At 62.6% G+C, this 18,769-nt stretch overlaps 1 long non-coding RNA gene across 1 annotated transcript; it reads left to right on the top strand.

Moving 5' to 3' along the window:
* Window positions 1-132: 132 nt before the first annotated feature.
* LOC119107555 (uncharacterized) lies at window positions 133-18,743 on the top strand. The gene is made up of 3 exons (XR_005095239.1): window positions 133-172; window positions 10,321-10,609; window positions 18,693-18,743. It is a non-coding gene; the product is annotated as an uncharacterized LOC119107555 (long non-coding RNA).
* Window positions 18,744-18,769: the final 26 nt, after the last annotated feature.

Here is an 18,769-nt window from a genome sequence, read left to right as displayed (position 1 = left end):
GCGGTCCGGCCGTTGGCGCCCGCCGGTGAACGCGGTCATCGCGGCGACCGTTGGTTCGCCCCCTGTCCGCCAGGGGCGCGCGTGGCGTGGCCGGCGCCGGCTCGCGGCACGCTAGTCGTGCGGCGGCCGGGCGGCGCGAAGCGGAGGGGACCGAGTGCGGTGGTGACGGAAGGTCAGCAGTGACCCCTGTGCGCCGCGAGCGCGTCGGTGCAGCGCTGGTAGTGTGGCAAGGGACCCGTTTTCGTGCGGTTGTGGTGGGTTTGTCGCAAAGGGCTCAGCTGGAACTTCGTCCGTCAGTGGGGTTCAAGCTTTGTAGCTGGCATTGTCCGGGAATTGGAAACAGAAACAGTCAGGAATTTGCAACAGAAACTGCAATAACTTAAATGGTTTACTTTGTCGTTCTTCGCCAAAACGCTGGGCAATTGCAAAGTGGTCTTGTGTAAAACGTCGTGATGCTACAAAATCCATTTGTTCTCAAAATTTGTGTGCCGGTTATTTATGTAATAGATGTAATTCAAGTCACTTTTGATCTGTGTAGCAAAATCGTGCTGGCAACATCTTGTGACAACAGCTCAAAGTGGCGTCTGTTAGTCGAAGTTTTGGTAGCGCCCGCTCAGCTGACCATACCGGGCCCTTACTGGGTCCTTACTGGGCCCATACCGGACCCATGCCGGGCCCACGCCGGACCCATGTCGGGCCCGACCGGGAAGTGCGCTGATGAGCTCTCCCCCCGCCGGAAGCGGCTTAGCCGCGCTAACAGCCTTTTGACCCTCGCCAGTGAGTGAATGGCGCCGCCAGATTAGCAAAAACATGGACGGCACCGGCGCGCTCTCCCCCCGCCGGGTGCCGGAAAAAGCGCGCGTCCGGTCCCGTTCTGCCGGAACGTGCCGGAGTGTCCGCTAAGTCTCTGTCCATTTGTGAGTGGTATTGGAGTGTCATTGGTAGACGCTCTGCCATAGCTTGAGTTTAGTCCATTGCTGCGGTTATAGCTCAAAATTCCATGCTCTTCTGGCTCGGGTTTGAAGTATTAGATCGAGAGTGGCGTCATTTATGTGTTAGACGTCACGTCATATCATCATAGACATGATGTCACGTCATCCTCCTGATGTCGCTGAACCCCTCATGTTGCTGCAGGCTGTCTCTCCGATGTCGCGCCGGTCCCGCTCTGTTGGACTGTCGTGGAGAAGGCATGCGTGTCCGTATCCCGGTATCCTTATCCTATGGACGTCGACGGAACTTGCCGTGATCTCGCTCCTGCTCGCTCCGTTCTCGTTCTGGTGTCGCTCCGATGCCATTACGACCTCGGTCTGAAATCGCTCCGGCGAGGCCGTCCTGGTGATGTGTGACGATGTCGGGACAGGTTTTTGCTGGCCCACTGCCACGTGTCGCCCGCGCAGGTGTTGCACAGCGGGCCCCCGAACGGCTGCGTCGTGCGCCCCGGCGGGCGGCGGTGACGTACGCGGTGGGCCCGAGCACGTGCCGCCGATACCCTCACACGGTATCGGCAACCTTGAAGCAGCTCCGGGGAACGCACAGGTCGTGAGAATTCCCACCGTCGATGACGCAACGCGGGCACTCACGGATTGTGCTGTGTTGGTATCGCGCGCTCTCTGGTGCGCGAAAACCGTGTTTCCTTTCTCTGTATTGGCAGAGGAGCCTCTCCGTTTATTACAGCAGCGCTATCGCACAAGACGGTACATTTAAAAGGAAAGCGCTTTGCCGTTCGCCAGTCCCGAAATGATAGGCCGCAAACTGCGGGGGAAGTTCTGCCCTTCCTGCCGGCTGGTGGCCCCCTGACACCCGGGTCGTTCTATCCCTCCACTTCCCAGTGCTGAGAGGGGCGCGGCGAACCGCTGACCCTCTCCCGCCGTGCAGCTCCGACAAGAGTCGCTTCTGGGTCCGGCGGAGCGTCCGAAGCCAGTGACGCTTGTCCCACTATGACACGGTCGAGCGGTCGGCTTTCACGGAATGCCGCTTCCGCGGCGAACGACCCTCCATTCCGCACAGTCGCCTCCACTCGTGCCGTCTTTTTTCAGGCTCGCCGTCTGGCCAACGCGCCGAAGGTGAAACTGCTCTTTTCCCCTTGATCTCGCACGCTCGTCTTGATTGGTGGCTTTTGTTCGTGACGCCGTATAAAAAGCTCTGATAGCGCTTAATGTCCCTCGTAGCCATTTCCTCCCCCGCCTTCTCGCGGCAGACACCACGCGTGTAGTGCGATTCATGGTCACTCGGTTTTCCTCCCTAAACGACCCGGTTGCGCCCGCTTAGGAATCATTATCCTGGCATATGTTAAACATGTGTAGGCCGCGTAGAAGCGCAGGTGATGCGGTCGGGCGTGTCGTGGCGCGTGTGGACGGACGCCAGTCGGATTTGGCAGACTTCAGCACTTCATCGATAGCGAGACCGGTACGGAGCGTGGCGCATGGCACCGTCGGGGTACCGGCGGCTTGGGCAGCTACGGAGCGTGGCGCATGGCACCGTCGAGTGCCGGCGGCTTGGGCAGCTCGTGGCTTGTCATGTGCAGCACTCAGGCCGGCGTCAGGGCTCGAATGAATTCAAATGCGCACAAGTGAGATGGGGCGGAAACCGGCGTGTAAAGTCATTGCGTGGCTCTCAAATCGAGGGATGCATGCGTGTCGCACTGCACTACTCACACACACACACCGCCTCACAGTTTGATGGCCTCGCGCGGCTTGCGCGCTAGCTTCGGCACCAGCCGACCTTCCGGCGGGCCAGAGGCCTCCACACCGCCTTCTCGCAGTGCGGTGATACAGAACCCGGCGAGCCGCACCTTTACACGCCGGTGCCGGCAGGATCAGCCTGTCAGGCCGCGGCCTCTCCCAGATCCCCCAGCATTCGTCGGTGCTCTATTTGGGCGTGTTCCCGCCCGTGGGCGGACTTTGGGTGGGGTCATTGTCTTGTCTTGGATTAGGGCGCATAGCCTCCTGGGCTCAAGCTTCCGGTGGGTGGGGTCAGGGGTGAAGCGGCGCGCCAGGAGAATCGCACCGCGCCGGGAAAGCCGCCCAAGCCACCGCCGGAAGTGGGAAGCGCTGCCGGGCGCACGAGGGGCCTCGCTCTCCGCCGAGGTGTAGAAAGTGGGCGTCGCGGAATGGCGGTGCAGTTTTCACCCGGGCGGCCGTGCTGTTCTCTTTTCAGCGGGACACGGTATGAGGAGTGGCCACTGTTGATCAACAGGGACAGCAACGGTCTGCAGACTGAGCTGGCCTGATTGCCTTTCTGCTCCGTGGCAGCTGCTGCAGGGTCCGTGTGCACATCTTTCTCGCGGTTGTCATATGAAAGCCGCCTGAGGCAAACTTCGAATTTCGCTTACGGTGTGTAATTACATGGCTGGGGGTTTCCACTCTTCAGACTTGGCGAGTGGTTGTAACGTTATAAAAACGCCCGCAAAACCTGCTGCAAACACTACGCCACTTAACAATGTTCTACTTTAGAGGAAGTAAGCTCATTGTAGTCCAAAACTGGTATGCTTCGGGGTGATCAGAATGGCCCGCAGACGCGCTGAACCATCACTAATTGTTGTGAAGGGGAAGTGTCCAATGTATCTCTCTTTTGTCTGTCGTGTTTTGCCCATTAGAAATCCAACTAACAAGGAAGCTACGGTGCCAGGGTATGCCATTCACTTAAGATGCATGGTAGGCAGTTGCAGGGGTGTAGTTTTTTAACAAAATTGTTTGGGGGAAGGGGCGAGCAGAGAAAACCAGCCAATATTGCCCACAAAACACTGGAAAATGGTTTCCTCCGAGTTTTGCCCTGTTGTTCTCTGAAAATGGAAAGTGAGAGGGGCCGGAAACCCTCCCCAACTGAATATGAAAGTACACCCCTGGCCAATTACATGCTTAGCAGGTCACAGTCATTTCACGCCTCACGCTCGGCATCCTTGCTGTGCTTCCGACAGCGAGGATGCCAAGGAGAAACCCAGCCCAATGTCAAGCTACAGAGAGAGTTTGTCTTTGCAACCGCCCGGCCAGCCCGCGGAAAAGCGACAATCAAATGTCAGTCGCCGGCGTTTCCTCCCCTTCCCCAGCTGTTACCCACCCCCACCTCAGCCAGAAACGCGGCCGGATCTGTCGCATCAGCGGACGATGGCGCCGGGTGCGCCGCGTCATCGCACGATGACGCCCGACAGCAGCGATGGCGGCGGCGGCGACCAGCCGGTCCGTGTTTATTATTATTTCGACGGCGCCGGCGCTCATCAGAGGCTGACCCGTTTCCGCCCTCTCGGCTGTCCGCCGCGCGAAGCGCTGCCAGCGGCACACCTGGAGCTGCCAGATCCGTGCGTGCTGGGGCTGCCAGAGGCGTGCCTCCCAGCTCGGACCAATTGGCAGCACGTCGCAGGCGCTGCCAGCCCCCGCCGGGACGGGGGTGGGTCCTGACAGAGGAGACCGTTCCTGGAACAGACGAGCGACGGCGTCTGACGCCGCTGTCCCGGAGCAGACAATCAGGCGCTGCAGTGGCGCGGCCGCGCCGCACGCCCGTCCGGCCCACCGCGCCGTTTTTGCCGGACGGCGGCGTTAACAGGCCCGTCAAGCGAGCATGTCCTGCCGCGTCCCGGTTTGGTGGCGGACGCGGCTATCCGACGCGCCTGCGCGCGTCGGGATCGACGCGGCGCCTCTTCCTGCTCAGGGCGGCGGGTGCGAGGGAAGCGGACGATGACGTCAGGTCTGGCCGGCCCCGTTCCAGCTGTGGCGGTCGCAGCTCAGGTGTCGCCCGGCGGTGTCAGTGACGGCGCCGGGGCGTTCGCGCCCGGCGGCGGCACGCGCCGGCCGGCGCCGGCTCCTCACCTCGCTGGCCGGACCCGGTCGGTCGCCCCGATCGCGTCGATAGTTGGTCCGGGAACAAGCCCGACTCCGCCGCGGCCTTGGCCGTCCATATTCGGCGCCGGTGAGGCCCCGTCGGGGGTACGCGCGGCCCACCTGGCTGTCATGGTAGTACACCGTCCACGCGCCGGCCCGGCACCGGTCCGCCCACGCCACGGACGCCAGATAATCGCGCAGGGCCGTGGCGCTCACGCCGTCTCGCAGATCAGACGGGCCTGGCCTCCATCCGACGTCTGAACCGCTCAAAAGGCGGCCCGGTGAGGCCAATGTTCGCCGATGCTCAGGGTCGCCCACGCGTGTTCTTCCTTGCCCGCTCACCTAGGGTGGCAGCGGGCGCCTGTGCAGTCAATCCGGGCGACTCTCAGCGGACCCTGCCCGAGCGTGTCTGGATCGGTGTTTGACACCGGTTGCTCGCCATTGAGTCGGGTCTCCCCCGCCGGTGACGGCCGCTCGCGCCCTGCCCGGCCGGCCGGCGGGAGAACGCCACCGCCGAATCTGCACGGAAGCCGTTAGCTGCCGGCCGGGCGGGCTTTCTCCATTGTCGGCGCCCGGCGGCCGACTCGCAACGGCCGACGGTGTTGACTGTTGCACTGGCGGGTCGCTGGCTGACCTGGATGCGTCGCGCTGATCGAGGCGCTGGCAAGGAGGGCGCCCCGGATGCGCTACGACTGCCAGCGGATGGCACAGAATGCGACGGTGCGACACCAATGGCGGCGCGGTGGGCGGGCCTGGACGTGCCAGCACACCTGGCATCGAACTGCGGTACATGGGCGTCGACAGTCCGCAAGGCGAAGGCTCGAGGTGTATCCAGGCGTCCCGAAGCGCACGCCGTATGCCAATGTTTGACCCGCGGTTGCCGAGCCCCAGATCCGCAGAAGTGACCCTCGCGGCACCCACAGACGCCCAGATGTGTGTGTGGGCCCGGCTCGCCGGCCGCCTTCGGTCAGGCGTCGAGGGCGGACTGTGCCACGCGCAGACTGCGGAGGAGGACGGGACCGCCCTTCCGCCAGGGCGTTGTCTGCTTCGGACGGTGGCGTGCGTACCCGCCCCTGGCTGCAGGCCCGCGCAGCTGGGTCCGATGCTCCGATGACGCCTCCCAGGTCACGTGACGGCGCGCGGTTTGCTCTCCGGTGCCGCCGGACCGCTACGCAGCCGCCGCCGCGCCGACCCAGCTGAATCGTGTTGACCGCCGACAACCGGTTTCATGAGCACGAGCAGCGCTGGCTGAACTGTTGACCTCTCGCAGCCGCAGCGGTCGCTAGATGGCGCAGCGGCTGGCGCCCCTGCAGCCGCGGACCGCGGCTGGTACGAGCGCCGGCCGCGCCGCCGGACGGACTTCAGCGGGGCTAGGCTTGAGCTACGTCTGATCTGAGCTGTGTCTGACCTGAGCTGAGTCTGACCTGAGCTGGGTCTAACCTAGGCTGGGTCTGACCTAAGCTGGGTCTGACTTGAGCCGAGTCTGACCTTTGCTGAGTCTGACCTTTGCTGAGTCTGACCTGAGCTGGGTCTGATCTAAGCTGGGTCTGACCGGAGCTGTGTCTGACCTGAATTGAGTCTGACCTGAGCTGAGTCTGACCTGAGCTGGGTCTGACCTGAGCTGGGTCTGACCTGAGCGTCAGATGACGGCAGCAGCTGGACGGTAGCAGTTCGCTCCAGCGGAGCCGGAAGTTTCCAGTCACGTCGGCTTTTTGCGGGGTTCGCGTGATTGGCCGCGATTTCGCACGCTCGCTCTCCTTTCGGCGGCGATTTTGCGGTGCGAGAGGCGAGGAGTCCCTCGTGGGGGATTTCACTTGCTCGCTATGACGGGGCTCGTCTCTCCAGACGGCGCCGTTTGGCCGGCCGCTTGTCGGCCTTGATCGCCGACGCTAATTGTCCCGGAGAGCCATCCCCTGAGAGGACGTGATCTCCGCGCGATCTTTTGTATCTTCAAGGTCAGAGCCTGCAGCGAACGGAGCCATTGATGCGCAGCAACAGGCCTCAGGCCGCTGCTGGAGCTCCTGAGGCGTTTGCTGGACGTGGCGGCGGCTGGTCACGTGTGACGGCCCCGCCACACGTCGGCGGCCGTCCGGCACGAGACGACATCTCCCCTGAGTGACGAGCGGCCTTTCCCCCCGGCCGGTGTGACGGTACGCTGCCCGGCGGGTTCGTGAGCTCGTGCTCCGCCCCGGTCCGGCTGGCCACGGATCTAGAGCGCCGGGAGGCCGGCGAGAGCGGCGCGGAGCTGGCCTGGCTGGACCGGCCGGCCCGCCAGGCCGTGTCACAGGCAGGCTCGCGCAGGAAGGTCACGTGATGGGAGAAGCCAAGTGACCCGCTCGGACGGGCTCACGAGCGAAGCTACGCATCAGAAGATCAGTGATCAGTGCCGAGTAGGATATGACTCCAACGCACAAGGACGCACATCCCGATCGAAGAGGAGGTTGATCCCGACAGCAGAACAGAGGGTCTGTGCATAGGGTCCGCCGGCTGGTCATTAAGGCCGATCGTTGGCCCCAAATGATGTTGGCCCAAATGATGTTGGCCCCAAATGACGGCGCCCTGAGCACCGGTGTTGGCCCGTGTTGGGCCCGCCCTCGGCGCACATGCCACCGGCTTGTGGGGACGGAGAAGGTGCAGTTCTTGCTGACCTGACGAACCGATGGCATTTCTGGTAGCGCAGGAAACATCTGCTAACATTCGTTTGTAGCAGTTTGGAATTGGCTAGCACTTGCGTGAGATTTTGTCCCTCTGGTACCCCCACAACGCGCCTGGCATATTGAGACGTATTGTATTTTATCCAGGAATCGATGCGTCTACCCTCCGATCAGTGCCCGTCGCTGCTGGTCCGCCGCCAGGGGGCGCGATCTCGTTTGTGACGGCCGGCCCGACAGCCCCGTGTTGCGGCTGCTGGGGTTGGGAGGAGCCTGCCTGTCTCCTCCTGGCTGCGCTCCTCCGCTCGGCGCCGTCTCCACACAAAGTCGGCTTTGTGCAGGCGCGGCGGCGCGGTCGGGACCGGCGGCGGGCGAGCCGTCACCGACGCGCCCCGTCCCACCCCCGTCAGCGGGCGCCGCGCGCCGGCGGCTGCCGACCTCAGTCGTGTCGCCTGCGCTGACGTCAGCGGCGTCGGACGTGCTGACGCCAGCTGTCGCGGCCGCTGACGGAGGGCGTCCTTGTCGAGTGCCCCCGGGCTTAGGTCCGGCGACCTCCACGCGGCTGCCAATCGGTCGCCGCGGGTATGGGTGTCGTCAACGGGCGACTCTAAGACGTCATCAGCGCGCAGCCTCGTACAGATAGACATCTACCAAGTGAAACCACTGACTTATGACATAGGTGAACGGACAGCTCATTAGCGATTCAACCCGAATCAGCTTAAAATGCATGGACTGAAAGCTGCAAAAAGCCGTCTCGCTGGTCGGCCGGGGCCGGTCTCGCGTCCCTGGCCGCCGCCTGATAGCCATACGCTGCGGTCGGACTGGTGCGGCCCGCAGCCGCTCTCTGCAGACGGCCGGGCTCAGCACAGGTGTGTGCGGTCTCGCCGCGCCGCCGCTCGGGCTGCCGCTGACAGGCGAGGTGGCGGCATGACGTCGGCCTCCGGGGCCACCTGTATCTGCGGCTGTCACCACCGCCGCTCGGCTGGTGTTCACGCCCGTACAGAGCCTGTCGTCGTCGCTCCTCGGGGAAGGGTATCGGCGGCTCCCGCCGGGTACTGTTGACGTGGCGCCGCTGGGCAGTGCCGTCTGGCGCCTGGCCGGCCGGTCGCCGGCGCCGCCTGCGGTCACGTGACCTGCGGTCGTCCCCGGGGAGGGTGCCGGCCGACGCCGGTCGGCCAGGGCGCCTCTCGCTGCCGACCGGCCGCGGTCTGGCCGGTCGCGGTGTACCGTTACTCCGGGGAGCGCTGCGGCGGACGGTGGCGGCCGCTGGGCCAGTTCACGGTCACCTCCACGGCTCGTGGTGACGCAGCTGCAGACGGGAGATCGGTACGAGGCGCCTGAACAGCCGGCCTGCAGGGGGCGCGACGCTCCCTGGTGGCTGACGACTTGCCGGCGACTGCGACCAGGGTTCCCCAGCTGTGATGCGTGCGGTGCTGACACCGCCAGGGGTAGGGTCAGCGTCTTCCTGATCTGTCGATGAGGACCAGGACACCGTGTTGGCGTACTCGGATTTTCACAATGGCATGTCCTTGTGACCTCGTAGTCCAGCACACTGGCACGATGGGAACAAACTTGGCGCGGCTCCCACGGATGGGCTGCGTGGACGCCTCTCCTCGCCTACCTGCCTGGTCCGCTGCAGTCCCCGTTTGCCGGTTCGTCACGGCGGCGAAGGTCTCAGGATACTGGCGATATTTCCTCTAACAACGGGCGGCTGGCACACCGGTTTCCTGCACTCCGGCCCCTGGGCTGTGCGCAGCCGTGCGTCCTGGGTCTCGCTCCTGCGCGGCGGCCAGGGGAGAAGAACGCTCTGAAATAGTGGAGAGGAAGTGACTTTGTGCGTTAACTGTCTTTAGTCCTTTATCCATTTTGTTATGCAACGTCGTCTCCCAAATCTGGTGAGGGGGGGGGGGGGTTGGCAGCCGCCCCCGTTCCGGCACTCCTACCTGCGCGGCTCGGGTCGTCAGCTGACGGGCGCCGCAGCGCGCCGGCGGCCCGTCAGCGTGCCGACACCTGTCGGCGACGGAGTCAGGGCAGAACGGGCAGGTGCACCTCCCCCCCTCCCTTCGGGCTTTCGAGAGCTCGGCCGGGCCGGATGGCGCGCGCCGCAGACGCAGCGTCGCGCAGGAGGGGAGGTCACGGTTACTGCCGCCGCCGTGTCCGGCGCTCCACACGCTTGGGAACTCCACCCTAGGCGTCTGGTTTTTGGGGTTCTTGTTGCCACACTTGACTGGGATGTTCACGGCGAACGTGATTCAGTGAAGACATTAGCATGACTTGTGAGATGTTGGGTCGTGAAAGAGAATGTTGGGTGCCCAGCCATCGGATACAAAGTCACGATATTTGATACGCTATTGCTCTCTAAGTGGTACTTGACGTACAAACATTTTTTGAGAAAGCAGTTGCCTGGCGTAATAAAATAGCTGCGCCCGTATAAGAAAACCGCGTATTCACTTGTGAGCTAGCGCCTCAATTCTCCTTGCCAAATGATTTAGACTTAGACAGCGGATTTACGCTTCTATTAAAGTAATTGTCGCATGTAGCGACTCGTTTCGGAGCACGAGGCGCTGTCCGGCGGCGCGCATGGCTTGTGTGCGGACCGGAGGCCGCTCTCTCCGGCTGGTCCGGCTCCGGGCTGCAGTCTCTGCTGCACCGTGAGAGCTGAGAACGTCTAATTACCCGCCTTTACGGCCGGCTCATGGCCGCCGGCTCAAAACAGCGCCGCTCGACGACAGGGCTGGGTGGGACGGCGACGGGGCCGCGTCCGCCCGCCCCCGGGTGAAAGGTCCCCAGCGCACCGCTCCGACGCCGACGGCCGCCCCAGGGGTCGCTGCACCACGTGACCTCTGCCGCCGCAGCGCCGGCGGCGTATTGCAGTGTCACGTGACCGTGAGCAGGCCGGCCGGCGGGCCCGCGGGAGACGGCACTGTCCGGCCGACGGCGAACGTCACGGTCCGGCCAGCGCTCGCGGACGACGGTGGGGAGACCGCTGACGCTTGTGGGCCGCAGCGCTGTGAACGGCTCGCCCGGGCAAGATGCTGGCCTGCTTTGGGAAGAGCAAGAAGCAGAAGAAGTACAAGAGCCTGCCGAAGCAGGACCGCTGGATCGAGGAGCAGACGCTTCTCTTCAGTGTCGCCGACCCGAAAAGTAGGTTTGGTCATGGTGGATGGTGTAGAGCTCGTTATGAGAGTGGATGTGGGAGGAAGGGAACATTTTTAGGCAACAGCGACATCCGCTCCACCCGTGGTCGTCAGGAAACGCCTGTGCGCGCGGCGGACCCCAGCCTGTATGTAATTGTGGCCGGCGGACAGCGAATCCTTTGAGTCTGTGATTACTGCTGCAGACCAGACAGCTGGTGTTTGGCGGGGTGACCCTGCACCCCACCTAATGTATTCCGACGGACTTCTGCGAATTACGGCGGAAACTCCCAACGGCCGTCTCGTGCAGTCCGCGGACGTATGCGGTGCAGACCGTGTGATTACGTTCGTGAGGGCGAGCAAGCACGATGCCGCGTGCAAATTCACTGCTTCCGAGTAATTATGCAATTGAAAAGCGGCTGTCGGGTTCCATGTGCTCACGACATGCGTTGGCTGGCCTGTGTGTGCTCGCCCCTATCTGAGTCGGAACAGAACGGTCAGAAGTCATTGCAGTTAAGGATGACGGCACGTGATGAATGTATGGGATCGTAAAACCAGAAAACGCGCTGTAACAGTGTTAAGGCGATAGTGACCGCGCCATCAAGTTAAAAGGAACGGGTCTCACGATTAAGGCCGACCGAGTGTTGGCGCCAGCTGCCCCGGCCCCGTCCATGCCGCCGTTCCGCTGTAGCGTTCCCAGCCGTCACGACACGCCACGCCCACGACGACCGCGGCCGGAGCGGGGCCGCGGACCGCGGCGAACCGCGCCAGGAGCCCGGCGGTCCCCGGGCCCCGACCATTTCCGGCGCATGTGGGGTGGACTCCGGCTGCGGGTCGAACTGTCTGCGAGTCGAACTGTCTGCGGGTCGAACTGTCTGCGAGTCGAACCGTTTGCGAGTCGAACTGTCTGTGAGTTGAACTGTGCGAGTCGAACTGTCTGCGAGTCGAACTGTCTGCGACTCTGACTGTCGAACAAGACTGCGTGTCGACTGTATCCGCTGTCCGTGTCCGCGACGAACGGTGGGTCATCGTTGTCCCCTGGTCAGGGGTGTTTTCTGACGAGTCGCGCGGGGTTGTTCGGAAGGTGGTACGTCACCAGGGCCTCCGAGTCTCTCCCACGTGTAGCGCTGGGAGGGGTGGACCCTGTTGTGTCCCCTGTGCCGCTGCTTGTAGGGGGAGGTTTCTGGGACTGACCCCCGTGCAAGACAAGCCCGCACTCAGACCCCAGAGGACAGGACAGAGATCGGGTCACGTGCGACCTTCGCGCGGCACTTGCGGGCTTCCCTCGGCGGTGGGAACCAGGTGGGGCGCGGCCCGCTGCCAGGAGCTTGATCTATTCGAACGCTGAAGCTCCTCAAGCGCTGGCATCGCGGGGTTTGCCAGCGACGCGGGTAAAATCGCTCGGCGGCACAGCGACTGCCAGGGGGTTGCACTCCGGGGTCTGGGCGACAGGTCTGTCTCCAGGCCCGCACTGCGTCGTGCATCACGTCTTGGTCATGCCTGACATGCTCGGGTGATAGTCCCTCTCATGCCTCTCATGCCAGGCCCATGGCCGGGATGCGGGCGCCATGTGAACGGCTGTCGCAGAATGCCTCGAGAGGCTTCACAAAGACCCGCCTTGTCAGGCGTCGCATTCCTCTCAAGAAGCCATGGAACGGTCTCCTTACTTAGAGCTGGACAGCGGCGCCGCCGCGCGGAACGCATGGCAGCTAAACGCTCTCTTCAAAACGCGCAGCTGCGTGACACACGACATTTAAGCCTCCTCAGCGCGCCAGCTGTGCTTGCTATGATGAATGAAACGAGCTGGTGATTCCGGTATTCAGAAGTCTTGGCAAAAGTAGAACCGCGTGACGTATATGCCGTCTTCTGTGGCCTCAGCAGGGCTTGTGCCCGCCGCGAGTTCAGTAATTGTCGACGCCAGCGAAGGGACGCGCGGGCGATACAAGGTGCGATGGCGACAGATGGCCTGCACGGGGTCCATCGCCGTATGCAGCGTGGAATCAACAGGTCAGGATTATGCGCAACGAACCGTCGAAAAAGTGTGTGCGTCAACACAAATCACCGCCGAAGTGCTACTTGTCGAGTGCGCACGTTTGTAAACATCGCCGTGATCTACAGCATCAAGCAATCAAAGGCTGCGCGGGAAGTGTTCAGCTGTGTATTGCCGCAAAATCGCTGTAGAAATGTAAACATCGAGCGGTACTGCTCCGCCGACAGCGCCGTAGTTTCGAAACACTTAGTATTGTTTTTTAAGTATATTTGATTGAGTAAATTCATATACTAGATAAATTGTATTTATATCATGGCGAATATTGTATTATATTTAGTATGCTCTGGCGCTTCAACTTTTACGCGCAGCCCATGTGTGATGGGGGCAGGGAGCCACTGGCCTTAAGGGGCTGCGCTGCTCCGCCCGACTGACCACCTACAGTCGATCTGTTTGTTCAGACACCACGCCGCCGGTGAACAGAAACTGTTATGTCGCCACCCACCAGCGTGGTCGTTCGGCCGACACCCATCTGTAAAACTGTCCGACACCCACACAGCGCGGCTACCGTCTGCCCGCCACCCGCCAGTAAAACTGTCGGCTGGCGTTGGCCACGAGCGTCCTGGCCGACATTCAGTAATGACGCCTCGACCGCCGGCCGCCAGTGACATTCCAACTGACCAGGCGGCCATCTGCTGCCGATGCCGGCGCGTCCGGCGGCGCTACATCGAACAGGTGGTGCCGTGACCCTGCGCCCGGCTGCTGCGGCGGCCGTCACCGCAGCGCCCGCCGCAGGTGCGCGCGGCTGCGGCGGTGCGTCTCCGGTGGCGGCGTCTCCCGACCGTGGCGTCTCCCCGGCTCTGCGTGCGGCAGCCCGGCGCCGCCCTCGGCGCCGAGGAATGCGACCCATCCGCGTGTGCGACAGCCCAGCTGGCTGGAAATGGTGCGCGCCGGCCGCAAATCATGGCCCGGCCGACGGGCGGACCCGGGCCGCGGGCGGGCGGTAGCTGGGCGGCGGGCCCGCGGACACCTCCCGTTTATTTGAACGCGGGCCGGCTGGACTGGGAGCGGCGCGGCTCGAGCGGGGCCGGCTGCGACGCCCGAGCCCGCGGTCGGTCGGCCACCGCCGCCGCTGCCACCGGTCGCCCAGGTGAGGTGCGGAGCGGCGGCGCGGCCGGGTGACCGATCATCGGCGACCACCCGGTCAGCTGTCGGTCTGCTGCTGCTGTGGGCGGCCGGCCGATCCCTGGCGAGGTGCCCGCGTGTCTCTGCGGCCAGCAGGTGGAGGCGGGGGAGGGGCCGGGGGGAGGGGGTCCGTCGGCGAGCCGGTCTGTTGTGTCGAGCGCCGCTGGCGGTCCGTCAGGGCAGGCCGACGCTCGCGGGGCGGCCTGCTCACGCCCCCTCGTTAGGCCGGGCCGTATCTGGACCGGGCGGGGCGGCAGATACAGCTGGCGGATACAGGAGATACAGCCGGGCCGCCCTCCGACACATGACCGGAACAATAGGCGTCACACATCGTTCTGAAAGCTCGGGCGGTGTGGGCCGCGTGTGGTCAGGGGTCAATCGTGTGCTTCCAAGGGGTTCACGACAGGTCACGACATCGGGGTCACGTCACCTATGTCGGCCGCCACCCAGCGGAGGTCAGTGGCGTGCGCGTGCCCCTCCCCCTCAGAAGTGTGAAGTTATTACGCGACGTGCCCGCTCCAGCAGAGGCTCTGTACCCATGTTCGTCACCTCCACCAGCGCTCGTGATGGCCCTCACGCTTCGCCGCCCTCCCCGTGGCTGGACCCGGCTGACCCGGCTGACCCGGCCGGTTGTCCTCCGCGGCTGGCGACAACACGCCGTTGTAAAGCCCGAGTGGCCGGGAGCGCCCGTGCGCTGAATGCAAACATTCCGCGCCACCGCGCCCTAACGGCACTCTGGCCGCCGTCGACTGAAGCGGCGTGCGCGCCCGATTAGCCGCGCGCGCCGCAGCGGACGTGTAAATCAAGGCGTTTGGCGCACCTAACGTCCCCGTCCGCCGGGCCCGCCGGCGGGCTGGGTCGACTGCCGCTCGAGTAAGTGGATCACCGATTTATGACAGCGGGCTGACGCTGCCAGCGAGACAGATGGGTGCAAACGAGCGCCGATCCACTCCGAGTCGCAAACTGCCATTGCCTGGGTTAGTGGAAATTTAGCACGAAGGCGGGCTGAAATGGTATGGATGGCCCTCGTTAGAATTGGTAATGTGCTTGCTGGGTTTTCCTGCTAAACCCAGCCAGTTATGGTAAGTTCTGCTGCTCACTGGACCGTGGAACGAGTGAAATGTGCTGAATGGTTTCTTTCTAGACGTGGCTGACATCATCTGTTATGCACTGTAAGTTATTACATTGTCAGGAGTATAAGAAAAACCAACTTCATTTTTAGTTGTATATTTTGATGAAGTCGAGGCCAGCGCCTTTGATAGCTGTTGTCGGAACCTTTCATCAACTTAAGTATGGCAAGTGTCACCATACTCTTGGTCAGGATGACATGTTGGGGACCTTGCCCTTGTTCAGGGTCAGCCCAGCCGCGCTTCCGCCCCTTGGCTGCCTCTCTCGGGCCCTACGGTCGATAGCGATCGGGGTATTTTTTGCCGGCCGTTTCCTGTTCCCGGGGGCGGCCACTCGTCAGGTGTTGTGGGCAGCCGAGCGAGGTCAGCTGGCGCCGCCGAGCCGCCGCCGAGCCGCCGCCGGCGCCGGTCCCGGCCTCTCAGAGGTCACGCGCTCCATTGGTATGGGCGCCCCGTCGGCGCGCCGTCCGCAGATGATTTCTCGTCGTAGGCAGATGGTATCGGGGATGCGTGTAGCCCTGGCCTGGCTGGTGTCGACCTCGGTCGGCCACGGCCGCCGGGGACGTCCGGACCGGGCCCGGCCTGCCGCCGGACGTCCTGCTGCCGCCAGTGGTGCCGCGCGCGGCGTCTCGCGCTGGTCATCTCGCGTGAGGTGCCGCTCCCGCCACAGTTGTGGCGTGATCTGAGGGAAGACGTCTGACCGTTTTGTGAGCGCATTGTGAACGGACAAGCGGAAGCGAACACAGTGCAGCCGATCCAAGTACGAGCTCCGATTGTTGACGACCGAGCGATATAATTGGCTTGCCTCCCTGAGCGGGCTAGCCAAAAGATCCGGAGACGACGGATGCGTCGATCTGGACGACAGGCCGAAAGACTGGCTCCTGCTGAAGACTGACGGTGGCTATAGGCTGAGCGAGTCTGGCGTGAGGCACAGCCCTAAGTCAGGCTGAGTTTGCTTCAGCCTGATCCGGTGTCAGGCTGAACCCTCTGCGGGACTGAGCAGGCGTCGGCCGAATCTGACGGTCAGCCTGGCAGGCTGATCTTGCGTCGGACAGAGCCGATACCGGGCAAAACTGTTCGCAGGCGGAGCCTGGCACGTCAGGCTAAGCCTCACGTGCCAGGCTGGGCGTCAGGCGGAGACGACAGCAGGCGGGACGTGTCGCCAGGCTGAGCGGGACGTGCCGGTCGCCGGCGGCCCTGTTTACGCCCGAGCTGCTGTTGATGCCGCCGGCTGTTGTGCCGCGCGTCGGCCGGCACGTGACCACACGTGACCGCGCGTGATCGCACGTGAACGCACGTGCCGTGGCACGTCTGCCGCCATGTCCGACGGCGGTGTGTTCTGCATGCTCTCGTCGTTCTCCGAGCTGCTCCGCTGCTGGGGAAAACCTGCCGACTACGGTGAGCGGCACAGCCTTTACGGCGGCGCTGGCGGGCGCGAAAGACTGGCAACCCCGGGTCCGTACGTACAATGACCGCCCCGGCGGGTCTGTTGGTAAACAGGGCGGCGCCGCGCGCGCTGAGGATCTGCGTGATGAACCACGCGCCGTACGGGCCGCTTTGGAGCGCGTGTAGAACGATGAGGCTCGCCTCTATATGACGCGGCTGTAATTTTACAGCCGCGATGACGCGGCTGTAATTGTGGCGAGGAGCACAACAATGAATAAATTAACGGATTAATGCCTTTAATTATGGTAATGGATACGATGGGAGCCTGAGGGGCAGGGCGGGCCGCATCTCGGGGCCGTTTTGGTTGTGGCCTGATCGGTCCCCGCCACCTTCTGGGAGCTCTGCGTTCTTCTGTACACCAGCACAGCTTGACTGCCTCTGTTGTTATCCGGGCGTGTAGATAGGCACGCGCTGGTGCGCGCCACCCACCCGAGCCCAATGGCCACACGGCCGGGCGGCGAGCTGCCCAAACAAAGCGTGGCACGCGGACATTATCGTGCCGTCGGTGGTGTAACCACATGGAGATAATAAGATCGACTGTTGTTCTCACTGGACGCTGTAGAGTGGATTACAAGATCGGAGTCTCGCAATATTACCCAAGTCGTTGCTGTATTTTAATCGCTTAGTGGCTGCGACGACGGCGTGTCTACATTTCGTGCTGGTGGAAAGTTGTCCCCGGAGTTGTTCGGCGCTCAGATGAGGTAACGATTCCTGTCTGATATAAACGACACCCCTGCCCTCCAATTATTTCCTCTATGTTCGCCAATGCGCTGCACTAATGCACTTTTTGTCCAGGTGTGAAGAATGGTATCGTCTTTATGAGTTGGCAGTCCCGTTTAACGGCTCGGTTCACAACTCGGGAGGTTCATACTGCATGACCTGTAAGTCGTTCCAGTCGGATGCAGAGGGCAGTGCTCCTCGGATTCCTTTGACCCTGTATTGGGTGTTGGCGCGCGGTGGATCGTTAACATTCTTGAGTCGGATCTCATGATCATTATGGTCCTCGGCATTACGGAACTTTTAAAAGGCCGGTCCCCAACAAAAAGCAGGTTTTTAGTTGATTTGTTGGAACTAGGTAAGCAGCGGCGTTTTATCCTGATCCCCATTTCCTCACCGGGCGTGGTGTGCTCCCTACCCCACACTAGTTTGTAACGTTTTGGCTGTGCTGGGGTCGAGTGGCAGACATTAACGCTTTCAAATGCGGCTTCGCCTTAGCACTTGGCGTCACAGCGTTGAACTTAAAGCCAACCAGAGGGCCGAGAAAATAGGGAAAAAGACGTATGTATCATTTTGGTTATTCAACGAAGAAGTCTTTGTGGTTCGACACTTGTTACGGCTGGGAAGTGCTTGGGAAGGAGAAGTGGCAGATTTACATTGGCTTGTTAACGAAATAAGCAATGATATGTAGTGCTTGAAAGAAAAGTGGATACATATTTCACGGAAGATGAAAGGGAACAGACGAGATAAAACACTCGCAGGCGGCAGATGTGTCGAGCGCTCCGCCGCTGTGAAAGCTCGCGAGTGGCGCCCACCGGGTGCATCACGCTCGGTCCCTGAGCCACGTCAGCGCGTATGCGTGCGCCGCTTCCGTCTCCCGCTGTGCGGCAGTCATGGTCCACAGCCGACCCGGGCCCGGAGCGGCCACCGCCGCCGCCGAGTTAACGACTGACTCATGCATTGATTTTCGGTGGGTGCGTCACTTCACCTATCTCCCCCAGCGGAGGAGCGCCGGTGACGCGGGCGCCGCGGGTGGGAGGTCGGGGATGGGAGGCTGGGAGGCGGGGATGGGAGGCTGGGAGGCGGCGGGACGGGAGGCTGGGAAGTCGGGCGATGACTGCCGGGGTGTGGCCGTCGGGCCAGCCGCGCCCGCCGGCGGCGCCCGTGCCAGACAGCGGCACGCGTGGCGACGTGGCCTGGCACTAGCCCAGGCACAGATCTTCAGACGGCGGCGTGGACGTGTGGGGCAGGGCGGGCTGGAAACGGTCGGGTGACGGGAACTACACGCTGCAGCGTCGGATGAGGTTCGAAAGCCTAGTCCAGCAGTGAGGTGGCGTCGTTTTCAATAGCACACTGAAGCGGACCGGTAAGACCGAGTTCAACGTGTGCGGTGAAACGAAACAACACGCGTTACAGGTTTGTCTTGGACTGTTCGTATTTGCGTTCTGTTTTGTGCTCTTGAGTCTGTTCTGCGCTCACGTTCTACTCGGCGATGCTTGATTTATCTGCCAGCCTCCTGTCAGACATTCATCGCTCACTTCTACCCGAGAGAAACGTCAAGTTAATCACCGACGGCTCGCTGCACCGCCACTGCCATTCGTCCGTCTTTAATCATGGCGTCCTCTCGACAGATGCCAAGCCGGTGGCGATCAAGGGCGGCGGGCCGGCGGCGTCGGCGGGCCGCTGCTCGACACGAGGTCAAGGTCAC

Source organism: Pollicipes pollicipes, unplaced genomic scaffold (assembly GCF_011947565.3).
Source record: "Pollicipes pollicipes isolate AB1234 unplaced genomic scaffold, Ppol_2.1 Scaffold_6686;HRSCAF=7923_pilon_pilon_pilon, whole genome shotgun sequence".
Taxonomy (NCBI): domain Eukaryota; kingdom Metazoa; phylum Arthropoda; class Thecostraca; order Pollicipedomorpha; family Pollicipedidae; genus Pollicipes; species Pollicipes pollicipes.
Note: the sequence above shows the minus strand (reverse complement) of the source record. Positions and strands in the feature narration are given on the sequence as shown.